The following is an 11,905-nucleotide window of genomic DNA, read 5'->3' on the forward strand; positions in this document are numbered from 1 at the left end:
ACTTTGAAATTCACAAACGCAGGAGTTTGTTAAAACAGTTAGTCACATGACTAACCTGCTGGCCAACTTGGAGTTTTGAATTGTGCTCACAAGACAGTTTGGTCAGACTGCAGATTGTAACGGAACCTGGAACAAGACAGCTTCTCTCCTGGCTGTCTCTCTCTCGCTTTCTCACAAGCCTCCAGATGCACTGCCGTTGCCTAAACCTCAAGAGAGAAAAGACTCCTACATCGAAACAAATTGAAGTATGCACTGGGCCCCAACGAACAGCAAGACTTACCGGCAACCAAAGACTCCACATTGAACTCCACATTGAACCATAAATAACTACCAAATATTGCCTCAAACTTTTTCCCTTTATTCCTTCCACTTTTTCTGTCTCTATCTGCGCATGTGTTTATCACGTATGCATGCTAGCGTGGTCGCGTTGCGTACTCACTGTCGTTAACCAGATTACAGTTTAAGATTAATAAAATTCCACCTTTCTTGTTTAAATCTAAGAAAACCTGTCTGATTTCTTTATCTGACAATTGGAAAGCAGTGAACAAGGATTCACTGAGCGTTTTTAAAATTAAATCCTGCTATGGTTAAACCAGGCAAAGGCTGAGAGTAAACCCCTGGACCCCTGTCTCACCTGGCCGTAACAACAGACTTAGATAAGTTAGACGAGGAAAAAGTGTTCCCGTAACTGATGGTACAAGGACTAGGGGACACAGCTGGAAGGTTTTGGGCAAGAAATGTGAGTGGAATGTGAGGAAGAACTTTCTTACACAGCGAGTGGGAATGTCCTGGAACTCACTGCCCACAAGGGTGGTGGAAGCGGAAACAATCAATGACTTCAAAAGGAAATTGTTGGGCACTTGAAGGAAATAAACTTGCATGGCTACGGAGATCAAGCAGGAGAGTGGAACTGACTGGATTGCTCAACAGAAAGCTGGCATGAACTTGATGAGCCAAATGGCCTCCTTCTATGCTGTATGTAACTCTATTAAGAATGGATCTTGTGGAATGCTTGTTGCATGGAGTGTACATTGTATATCTTTTCTCCATTTCTGGGTTATTTATTTTCTTTTTCTTGTCTCCCAGTGGCACACTACTTCACAGATATCAGTAAGTCTCTGTGGGGAAGATTGTTTCTGTGTAATGAAATTGTAAGCTCCTTTTTAAATGGATTACAATCTTTTTGCCCATAGCATAGAGAGGAATTCTCCCTTCCACTTGTGTGAATAATTGAGGACACAAACCAGTTTTTAATCACTCCATGCTTCTTTTGCATTAACAAACCAAGGTCCTGTGCTGCCGTACCACGCTCACAGATTTTCACCCTGTTTTGCACTTATTTTCTAACTGATTTTTTTGCATTTGCTTTATTGGCTACTCAAGAAGGCAGGTAATTGATTTGCTCCTACTAAAATCACACTTTAGCCAGCTACTAGAAGCTGTGCTAGGACAACTCAGGAAGACTCATCTTTCTTCCCTTTGTTAGTGCCACTTTATGATACAGAAAAGAATGAACTTATAATTATTTAGTGCCTTTCATGACCTCAGGATATCCCAAAGCATTTCACAGACAATGAAGTACCTTGCGATGATTAGGAACTCAGTGTATGGAAAACTTACAGGCACAATCTGCGCTCCATTCTCCATCGATGCAGGATTCTAGCAAAGTTGTCATTTGGTTGAGGTCACTTTTGACTTTTGGGCAGCCAATGCAATTATAATGAAACATCCATATTTAAACCAGACCAGCAAGCTGCAGGGCACCAAATGGACAACCTGATGCTGCTCACTGGGTTAATGCTGGCCAATCAAAGTAAGTACAGGCAGTGGGTTGTGATCGTGGAAGGGGTGGTGGTGGAAACAGTTCAGGTTATTTTGATGAGCCCAGAAAAGCACTCCTGCTCCTCTAGGCTCCACAAAAATAATTTTACACTACTGTGGCTGGGCCTTTTCCACTTTATTGCCTGTGGAAATACCTGGAGCACGCAGGGCGACAGCTCTGACTATTTCCAGCCTAAAATGGCAATGAAGAACATGGCACCCCAACTGGCATGTTGAAATGGGGCTACCACCTCAAATGGGTGAGTGTTTTGCCTGCCCAGTTGTAGGCCCTTTTCAAATGGCACCACACACAGCTTTTTTCTCACATTTTCTCATTGAAATCTCTCCACATTGTGCACTAGTCCCCAGTTGAGCATACCTGGGTGTCTCCATTATCAGCCTCCAGGAGACTTGCAAGAGTGGCTATAGACACTCTTCATCTGTCATTGTGCAGAAACAACTAGGCTTTGCTCAGCATCTCATTACATGGAGAATTGTGAGCCTCAATCTTTGTCCTAAAACTCCATTCAAAACCAAAATGCTGCAGATGCTGGAAATCTGAAATAAAAACAGAAAATGCTGGAAATACTCAGCAGGTCAGGCAGCATCTGTGGAGAGAGAAACAGAGTTAACGTTTCAGGTCGATGTTCTGACGAAACGTCATTGACCCCCTGAAACATTAACTCTGTTTCTCTCTCCACAGATGCTGCCTGACCTGCTGAGTAATTCGAGCATTCTCTGTTCTTATTCCTAAAACTCCATTTTATGCTGTGTTGAAGCACCAACACCTTCCTCTTATTATTATTACTAATGTACGGTGTTGTGCCACTCAAGACCAGGGGAGGCCCCAAGTGGTGATAACAGGATTTACACAGGAATAGATTGCAAACCAGCAGAGCAGTCATCCCTAGCTGCCATCACTTAAAATACGAATCACAAAGCAGTACATTTCTTGCATACACTTTTAATCAGAAATTGTGTATTGCAAGGAACCAGATTTTGTGTTGTGTGTTGGGTGGTGGGGGCAGATGTGGTGATGTTTAGTGGCATGTGAGTAGAACAATATAAATTTAACATATGTGGGTATTTCTCAAAACTAAGATTCAAATTTGTCATACGCTTATATCACAGTTCATCTCCTCCAAACAATGTTGACAAAATGTTTTTAAAGTTGTTAGGCACTTGGTAAATAGGGATTAATTAATTCAACTAAATTAATATTTTGCTTGATAAAAATCATAAATTTTTAATTTCAAAGCTGAGAATGGGAATCTTAAAAAAAAATCCACCACAGGAAGAGGGTGGTAATGAGGGTGCGAGAGAGCAGGAACAGGCCCTAAGGTATCAGAAAAGGCAAGGAAATAGGAAAAGCAATGGGACTGGATCAAAGATGGAGACAGAAACATGCTGGTATCACAGGAAAGACCCTCTCCTTTGCATTTTGTCAAACCCGAGCTAGAAAATAACTTCCTCTCCTAGTAAAATTGAATTTTCCAGCACTGTTCCCTGCTGATATCTGAAAATCCTGTGTGGATATCATTGGAACTCTTTGAAGTGAAGCAAGTAAATAAATATGTGATGAACATGATGAGTAGAAGTGTTTTTCTAAGCTCACTTCATATTCAGTATAGCTAATGGATATCTAGGAGTAGTTACAAGGCAGTAGAACTATAAAAGAGCAGATGACATTAATTGGTCCAGACACATTCATCATCCTCCACATCTTTATCTCGTCTCACTCTTCTTTTGCTAAAATCTGTCTCTCTCTGTTTCACAAACACATTCTTTGTGGGGTTTTTTCTAACTTTTCTTAGAGTAATATGGTACTTCGGAGCTACCTATGATTTTTCACAATTTTAAAAATGATTTAAACTCAACAGGACAAGCCATTTGCCCCTCCTGCCTTCCAATTCAAGTCCCACCAATATTCCCTCCCATCTACTTCATGCCTGCAAGATTTTCCTCCTGCCTTGTGTTTCCTGTATCTGAGATCCTTCCCCATATGTTCAAGATTCCCCTCTCCCTCCACTACCCTTTTCCTGTATGCCAAAAGTCTCAGTCCTATTCCACATGTTCGTGACTCATCTTCATCATTTACATGTCTCAGAGATTCTTTCCCCCAACCCTCTCTGTGTCACAGAGGGACATTTTTGCCTCTTCCATCTCTGTGATACTACGTGCCTTGTTCGTGTCCAGGAGGGTTCCTTTCATCACCTTACCTTTTAGTGCTTCTGAGGCACCCTTCCACTTACTTATCTTTAAAATGATCCTACCCGCCCATCTCCAATCACCTAAACATATCAATTTCAAATGCATTTAACATACTTTCAAAATCCCAGCTGTATAGCCTTTCACCCTCAGCTCGTTACAACATTTCTGCAGTGACTGATTTGTTCAACCACACCCTCTCCTCTGCCTTTGATGCCATAGTCCCCAATAAAACCATTACACTTTCTCACCCTGGTGGTTCCCTGGTATGGCCCTCATCTCCACTTCCTTAATTCCAAGGGATGCAGACTTGATAGGATAAGGCAGATGACTGGTCTAACCATTTACCACCAGGTCTAGCTGGACCACATAAAGTGCTAGCGGGTTCTGTTCTCAAATGTTGAAACTGCTCACTATTCCAAGATCATCTTGGAATGCGAAGATACCCTTGGCTTCTTTTTCTCTACTGCAAACTGTTTTCTTAAATGTCTCTCCCCGATCGCCTCCACCCTCACCTCCAACAATAAGTGCAGGGAGCTCATAGACTTCTCTGTCAATAAGCCACCCATCAGCTGTCTCTGTCGCTTCCCTCCCTTCCATTAGCCCACCAGGTCAAACTTCTTCAAAAGTCCCAAACTTGCGTCTTTCTCTAGTTTCCATCCTATCCCCCCTCTAGTCCTCTCCGAGATAATCTTTTCCATGAGACCCACCTCCTGTTCCCTTGACCCCATTCCCACGAAACTGCTGACCACTCAACCTCCTGGCCTCCATGTTAGCTGATATTGTTAACAGTTCTCTCTCTTCAGGTACTGACGCTCACTCCTTTAAATCTGCCATCATTGCTCCTCTCCTAAAAAAAATAACTCTTGACCCCACCATCCTTGCAAACTACCTCCCTGCCTCCAGCCTCCCTTTTCTCTCCATAGTCCTTGAATGTGTTGTTGCGTCCCAAATCCATGCCCATCTTTCCCAGAACTCCATGTTTGAATCCCTCCAATTAGGTTTCTGCCCCGCTACAGTACCAAAACAACTCTTATCAAAGTCACAAATGACATTCTGTGTGGCTGTGACAAAGATAATTGATCCTTCCTCATTTGCCTTGACCTGGCTGCAGCCTTTGAGACACAGTTAACTATACCATCCTCCTCCAATGTCTCTCCACTGTCATCTAGCTGGGTGGAATTGCACACACTGGTTCTATCCTTATCTACCTAATCATATCCAGAGCATCACTTGCAATGGCTTTTCTTCCCACTCCAGCACCATTACCTCTGGTGTCCCCTAAGGATCTATCCTTGGCCCCCTTCTATTTCTCATCTACATGCTACCCCTTAGTGGAATCATCCAAAAGCACAGCATTAGTTTTCACATGTCGAAGCCACCCAGCTCTACTTCACCACCACCTTTGTCAACTCCTTGTCCAATATCCAGAACAGAAATTTCCTCTAACTAAACATTGGGAAGACCAAAGCCATTGTCTTTGGCCCCTGCTATAAACTCCATTTCCAGCAACCCACTCCATCCCTCTCCCGGGCAACTGTCTTAGGCTAAACAGACTGTTCGCAACTTGATGTCATATTTGACCCCGGGATAAGCTTCCAACTGCATATCTGCACCATCACTAAGACTGCCTGTTTCCAGCTCCATATCATTGCCCGCCTCTGCCCCTGCCTCAGCTCATTTGCTGCTGAAACACTCATCCATGCCTTTGTTAACTCTAGACTTGACTGGCGCTCCTCACTGGCCTTCCACATTCTACTCCCCGTATATTTGAGGGCATACAAAACTCTTCTGCCCATGCCCTTACTAGTGCCAAGTCCTATTCACCCATTACCCCTGTGCTCGCTGACCAACATTGGCTCCTGTTCAAGCAATACCTCAATTTTAAAATTCTCATCCTAGTTTTCACCCCTCCCTATCGTTGTAATCTTCTCCAGCCCCACAATCTGCCAATCATATCTAATCCTGGCATTTTGAGCATCCCCGATTTTAATCGTGCCACCATTGGTGGCCATGCCTACAGCTGCCAAGGTCCTAAGGTCTTGAATTCCCTCCCTAAACGTCTCCACCACTTTACCTTTCTTTCCTACTCTGTGCATTTTTAAAACGTATGTCTTTAATCAAGCTTTTGGCCATCTGCCCTAATATCGGCTAATGTGGCTCGGTGTCAAATTTTGCTTTATAATCCCCCTGTGAAGAGGTCTGGGACATTTCATTATGTTAAAGGCGCTATATGAATGCAAGTTGTTGTTACAGTCATACAAACATATACGAACATACAAATTAGGAGCAGGAGTAGGCCACTCGGCCCTTCGAGCCTGCTCCGCCACTCAATGTTCATGGCTGAACTGATTTCTCCATATTTCCACCTACCCCCGATAACCTTCCACCCCCTTGCTTATCAAACATCTATCTACCTCTGCCTTAAAAATACTCAAAGGCTCTGCTTCCACTGCCCTATGAGGAAGGGAATTCCAAAGACTCACGACCCTCTAAGAGAAAAAATTTCTCCTCATCTCTGTCTTAAATGGGTGACCCCTTATTTTTAAACAGTGACCCCTAGTTCTAGGTTCGCCCACAAGGGAAAACATCCTTTCCACATCCACCCTGTCTAACCCCCTCAGGATCTTATGTTTCAATCAAGTCACTTCTTACTCTTCTAAATTCCAGCGGATACAAGCCTAGCTTGTCCAATCTTTCCTCATAAGACAGCCCGTCCATTCCAGGTATTAGTCTAGTAAACCTTCTCTGTACTGCCTCCAATGTATTTACATCCTTCCTTAAATAAGGAGACCAGTACTGTACACAGTACTCCAGATGTGGTCTCACCAATGCCCTGTATAACTGAAGCATAACTTCCCTACTTTTGTATTCAATTCCCCTCGCGATAATAACATTTTATTAGCTTTCCTAATTACATGCTGTACCTGCATTTCAACCTTTTGTGATTCATGCACTCGGACACCCAGATCTCTCTGCATCTCAGAGCTCTGCAATCTCTCACCATTTAGATAATATGCTTTTTTATTCTTCCTGCCAAAGTGGACAATTCCACACTTTCCCACATTATGTTCCATTTGCCAGGTCTTTGCCCACTCACTTAACCTATCTATATCCCTTTGTAGCCTCCTTATGTCCTCTTCACAACTTAATGTCTTACCTATCTTTGTGTCATCAGCAAATTTAGCAACCATACCTTCGGTCCCTTCATCTAAGTCATTAATATAAATTGTAAAAAGTTAAGGCCCCAGCACAGATCCCTGTGGCACACCACTCTTTACATCTTGCCAACCAGAAAATGACCCATTTATGCCTACTCTCTGTTTCCTGTTAGCTAATCAATCTTCTATCCATACCAATATGTTGCCCCCTACACCATGAGCTTTTACTTTCCGCAATAACCTTTGATGTGACACCTTATCAAATGCCTTCTGGAAATCTAAGTACAATACATCCACTGGTTCCCCTTTATCCACAGTATATGTAACTCCCTCAAAGAACTCCAATAAATTGGTTAAACATGATTTTCCTTTCACAAAATCATGTTTACTCTGCCTGATTACCTTGAATTTTTCTAAATGCCCTGCTATAACGTCTTTAATAATAGCTTCTAACATTTTCCTTAAGACAGATGTTAAGCTAACTGGCCTGTAGTTTCCTGCTTTCTGTCTCCCTCCCCTTTTAAATAAAGGAGTTACGTTCGCTATTTTCCAATCTAACGGAACCTTCCCCGAATCTAGAGAATTTTGGAAAATTAAAACTAATACATCAACTATCTCACTCGCCACTTCTTTTAACACCCTAGAATGAAGTCCATCAGGATCAGGGGACTTGTCAACTTGCAACTTCAACAATTTGTTCAGTACCACTTTCCTGGTGATTGTAATTTTCTTGAGTTCCTCCCTCCTTCCGTTTCATGACTTACACCTAATACTGGGATGTGACTTGTATCCTCTATAGTGAAGACCAATGCAAAATATCTGTTCAATTCATCTGCTATCTCATTATTCATTATTAATTCCCCAGATTCACTTTTTATAGAACCAACGCTCACTTTGTTAACTCTTTTTTAAATACCTATAGAAACTCTTACTATCTGTCTATATATTTCTAGCTCGCTTTCTCTCGTACTCTAATTTTACCTCCCTTATCAATCATGAAAACATTCTTTAAAATACGCACACTTGGCAATCAACCAGGTTGCTCCCTAATTTATCAGTGTTAACTTTCTACATTTAATTTCAATATTTAGATTTATTTGGAGTAATATGAGTAGATTTGAATCTTCAAGTAATTAAACCACAATTTGAACAACATAAGAGTAAACCTACTCTGTACACCTGGTGATTAAAATGTTTAGTCTAAGGTGACATTTGTCCTGCCATTTTATAAATTACTGAGCTGTTATTATGAAAGGATTTATCATTTCTAAATTTGAATTGTAGCAAGGATTTACAGTAAGAACTATGGTTGTACATATTTTAGAGGAAATATATTGCATACAGTTTACTGTACTGAATTTGCAGAGCTTGGTTCTAAAAATGTTTCTGCTTTGTTTGATGCAGTGCCCGAACACCCTTACTTACTGAAGTTATTTCATATTTGTAACTATATTTTGTGTTATGGGTTTTCTGTGCCCCATCAAGATAATTCTAAAGAAAAATTAATCAAGAAAATTAGTCTGAGGTTGTCCATTTCCATTTTGATTTCTCTATTCAAAGCACTGTAATAACCTTTATAGTATTTGAGACAAGTTTGTTTCATTATAAATGTTTCATCATATATTGTTTTATTATAGCTATACTTCAATTTAACAAGTTTTGTTAAAGTATCATTCCATTTTAATGGCACTTTATTATACATGGTTTCAGTATAAGGAAACTTTCATTATTAGATATCTTTAAGGAAGTTTCATTATAGAGTTGCTTCATTATAAATATAGATTCATTGTAGCAGGATTTCATTATAAATGGATTTTGATAAAAGTATGGTCTATTGCAAAAATTTTCAGAATTAGAGGAATTCTATTACAACAGTGTCACAGTAATCATGACACTGGGTGTCATTTTTTACAATACAAGACTTGTGTCTTGTATTCAAGCTAACTCCCTTTAGAATTAAGTCAGGTATTTGCAAATTGATGGACAAGGTTGCTGGCTCAGGTGAGAACGCAATGACCTCATTTAAAAATAAGAGGTTTTTTTATTCTTTCATGGGACATGAGTGATGCTGGCCACCTTCTTGAACAGGTGCGGTCCATCTTGTGTGGGTAATCCCAGAGTACTGTTAGGAAGGCAGTTCTAGGTCTTTGATATAGCAACAGTGAAGGAATGGCGATATAGTTCCAAGTCAGGATTGTGTGTGGCTTGGAGGAGAACTTGCAGGTAGTGGGGCTCCTATGGGTCTGCTGCTCTTGTCCTTCGAAGTGGTAGAGGTCATGGGTTTGGAAAGTGCTGTCGAAGGAGCCTTGATGAGTTGCTGCATTGCATCTTGTATGTGATACAAACTGCTGCCACCATGCGACGGTGGTGGAGGAAGTGAATATTCAAATTGGTGGATCGGGTGCGGATCAAGCGGGCTTCTTTGTCCTGGATGGTGTTGAGCTTCTTGAGTGTTGTTGGAGCAGCACTCATCCAGGCAAGTGGAGAGTATTCCATCTCACTCTTGACTTGTGTATTGTAGATGGTGGACAGGCTTTGGGGAGTCAGGAGGTGAGTTACTTGCCTCGAATCCCCAGTATCTGACCTGCTTTTGCAGCCAGTTCTGTTTCTGGTGATCCACAGGATGTTGATAGTGGGGAATTCAGCGATGGTAATGCCATTGAATGTCAAGGGGAGTTGGATGTTGGAGATGGTCATTGCCTGGCACTTGTATCTGAGGAGTAGCGAAAGGGATTGAACATTGTGCAATCATTAGCGAGGGTCCCCACTTCTGATCTTATGATGAAGGGAAGGTCATTGATGAAGCAGCTGAAGATGGTTGGGCCTAGGACACTACCCCGAGGAACTCCTGCAGAAATGTCCTAGGACTGGGATAATTGGCCTCCAACAACCACAACCATCTTCCTTTGTGCTAGGTATGACTCCAAACAGTGGAGAGTTTTCCTCCTGACTGCTATTGACTACAATTTAGCTAGGGCTCCTTGATGCCACACTCAGTCAAATGCTGCCTTGATATCAAGGGCAATCACTCTCACCTCACCTCTTGAGTTCAGCTCTTCTGTCCGTGTTTGGACCAAGGCTGTAATGAGGTCAGGAGCTGAGTAGCCCTGGCAGAACCCAAACTGAGCATTGGTGAGCAGGTTATTGCTCTGTAAGTGCCGCTTGATTGCATTGCCGACGACATCTTCCATCACTTTGCTGATGATCGAGAGTAGACTGATGGGGTGGTAATTGGTCGGATTGGATTTGTCCTGCTTTTTTGTGGATAGGAAATACCTGGGCAATTTTCCACAATATCGGGTAGATGCCTATGTTGTAGCTGTACTGGAACAGCTCCGCTAGGGGTGCGGCTAGTTCTGCAATACAAGTCTTCAGTACTATTGCTGGGATGTTGTCAGGACCCATAGCCTTTACAGTATCCAAAGCCTTCAGCCGTTTCTTGATATCACATGGAGTGAATCAAATTGGCTGAAGACGGGCATCTGTGATGCTGGGGACTTCAGGAGGAGGTGAGATGGATCATCAACTCAGCACTTCTGGTTGAAGATGGTTGCAAATGCTGCAGCCTTGTCTTTTGCACTGATGTGCTGGGCTCCTCCATCATTGAGGATAGGATTATTTGTGGAGTCTCCTCTTCCTGTTAGTTGTTTAGTTGCCCAACACCATTCATGACTGGATGTGGCAGGACTGCAGAGCTTAGATCTGATCCGTTGGTTGTGGGATTGCTTAGTTCTGTCTGTTGTATAATGCTTCTGCTGTTTGGCATGCATGTAGTCCTGTGTTATAGTTTCACCAGGTGGACACTTCATTTTTAGGTATACCTGGTGCTGCTTCTGGCATGCTCTCCTCAGTGAACCAGGTTGATGGAGGGAAGGTAATTGATGAAGCAGCTGAAGATGGTTGGGCCTAGAACACTGCCCTGAAGAACTCCTGCAGTGAAGTCCTGGGACTGAGGTGATTGGCCGCCAATAGCCACAACCATTCTTTGTGCTAGGTATGACTCCCATCAGCGGAGAGCTTTCCCCCTGATCCCCATTGACTTTGATTTTGCCAGGGGGGCTCCTTGATGCCACACCCGCAAATGATGCCTTGATGTCAAAGGCAGTCACTCCCACTTTCCCTCTTGAGTTCACTTCTTTAGTTCAGGTTTGGACCAAGGCTCTAATGAGGTCAGGAGCCGAGTGACCCTGGCAGAACCCAAACTGAGCATCAGCAAGCAGGTTATTGCTGTGTAAGTGTTGCTTGATAGCACTGTCAATTTCACCTTTCATCTCTTTGCTGATGATCGAGACGAGGTTGATAGGGTGGTAATTGACCGGATTGGATTTGTCCTGCTTTTTCTGAATAGGAAATACCTGGGCAATATTCCACATTGTTGGGTAGGTGCCAGTGTTGTAGCTGTACTGGAAAAGCTTGGCTAGGGGTGCAGCTAGTTCTGGAGTACAGGTCTTCAGTACTATTGCCGGGATGTTGTCAGGGCCCAGAGTGTATGCAGAAATTTTACAAATCACTTCTACCACAATAATTTTTTCATAACATGTAAGTAAATGATATTTGAACAGACAGAGATAGGAAACATTTCCAGATAGACATGTTCTACATTTATTGGCCAAAAAAATCAAAAGGTTATTTGTCGAGTTTCCACTGTAAACAACGCATAAATTCATTATTATCATGTTTTTCATTTAATTACAATATGTCACAACGCCTGAGTT

This window comes from Heterodontus francisci, chromosome 19 (assembly GCF_036365525.1).
Source record: "Heterodontus francisci isolate sHetFra1 chromosome 19, sHetFra1.hap1, whole genome shotgun sequence".
Lineage (NCBI taxonomy): Eukaryota > Metazoa > Chordata > Chondrichthyes > Heterodontiformes > Heterodontidae > Heterodontus > Heterodontus francisci.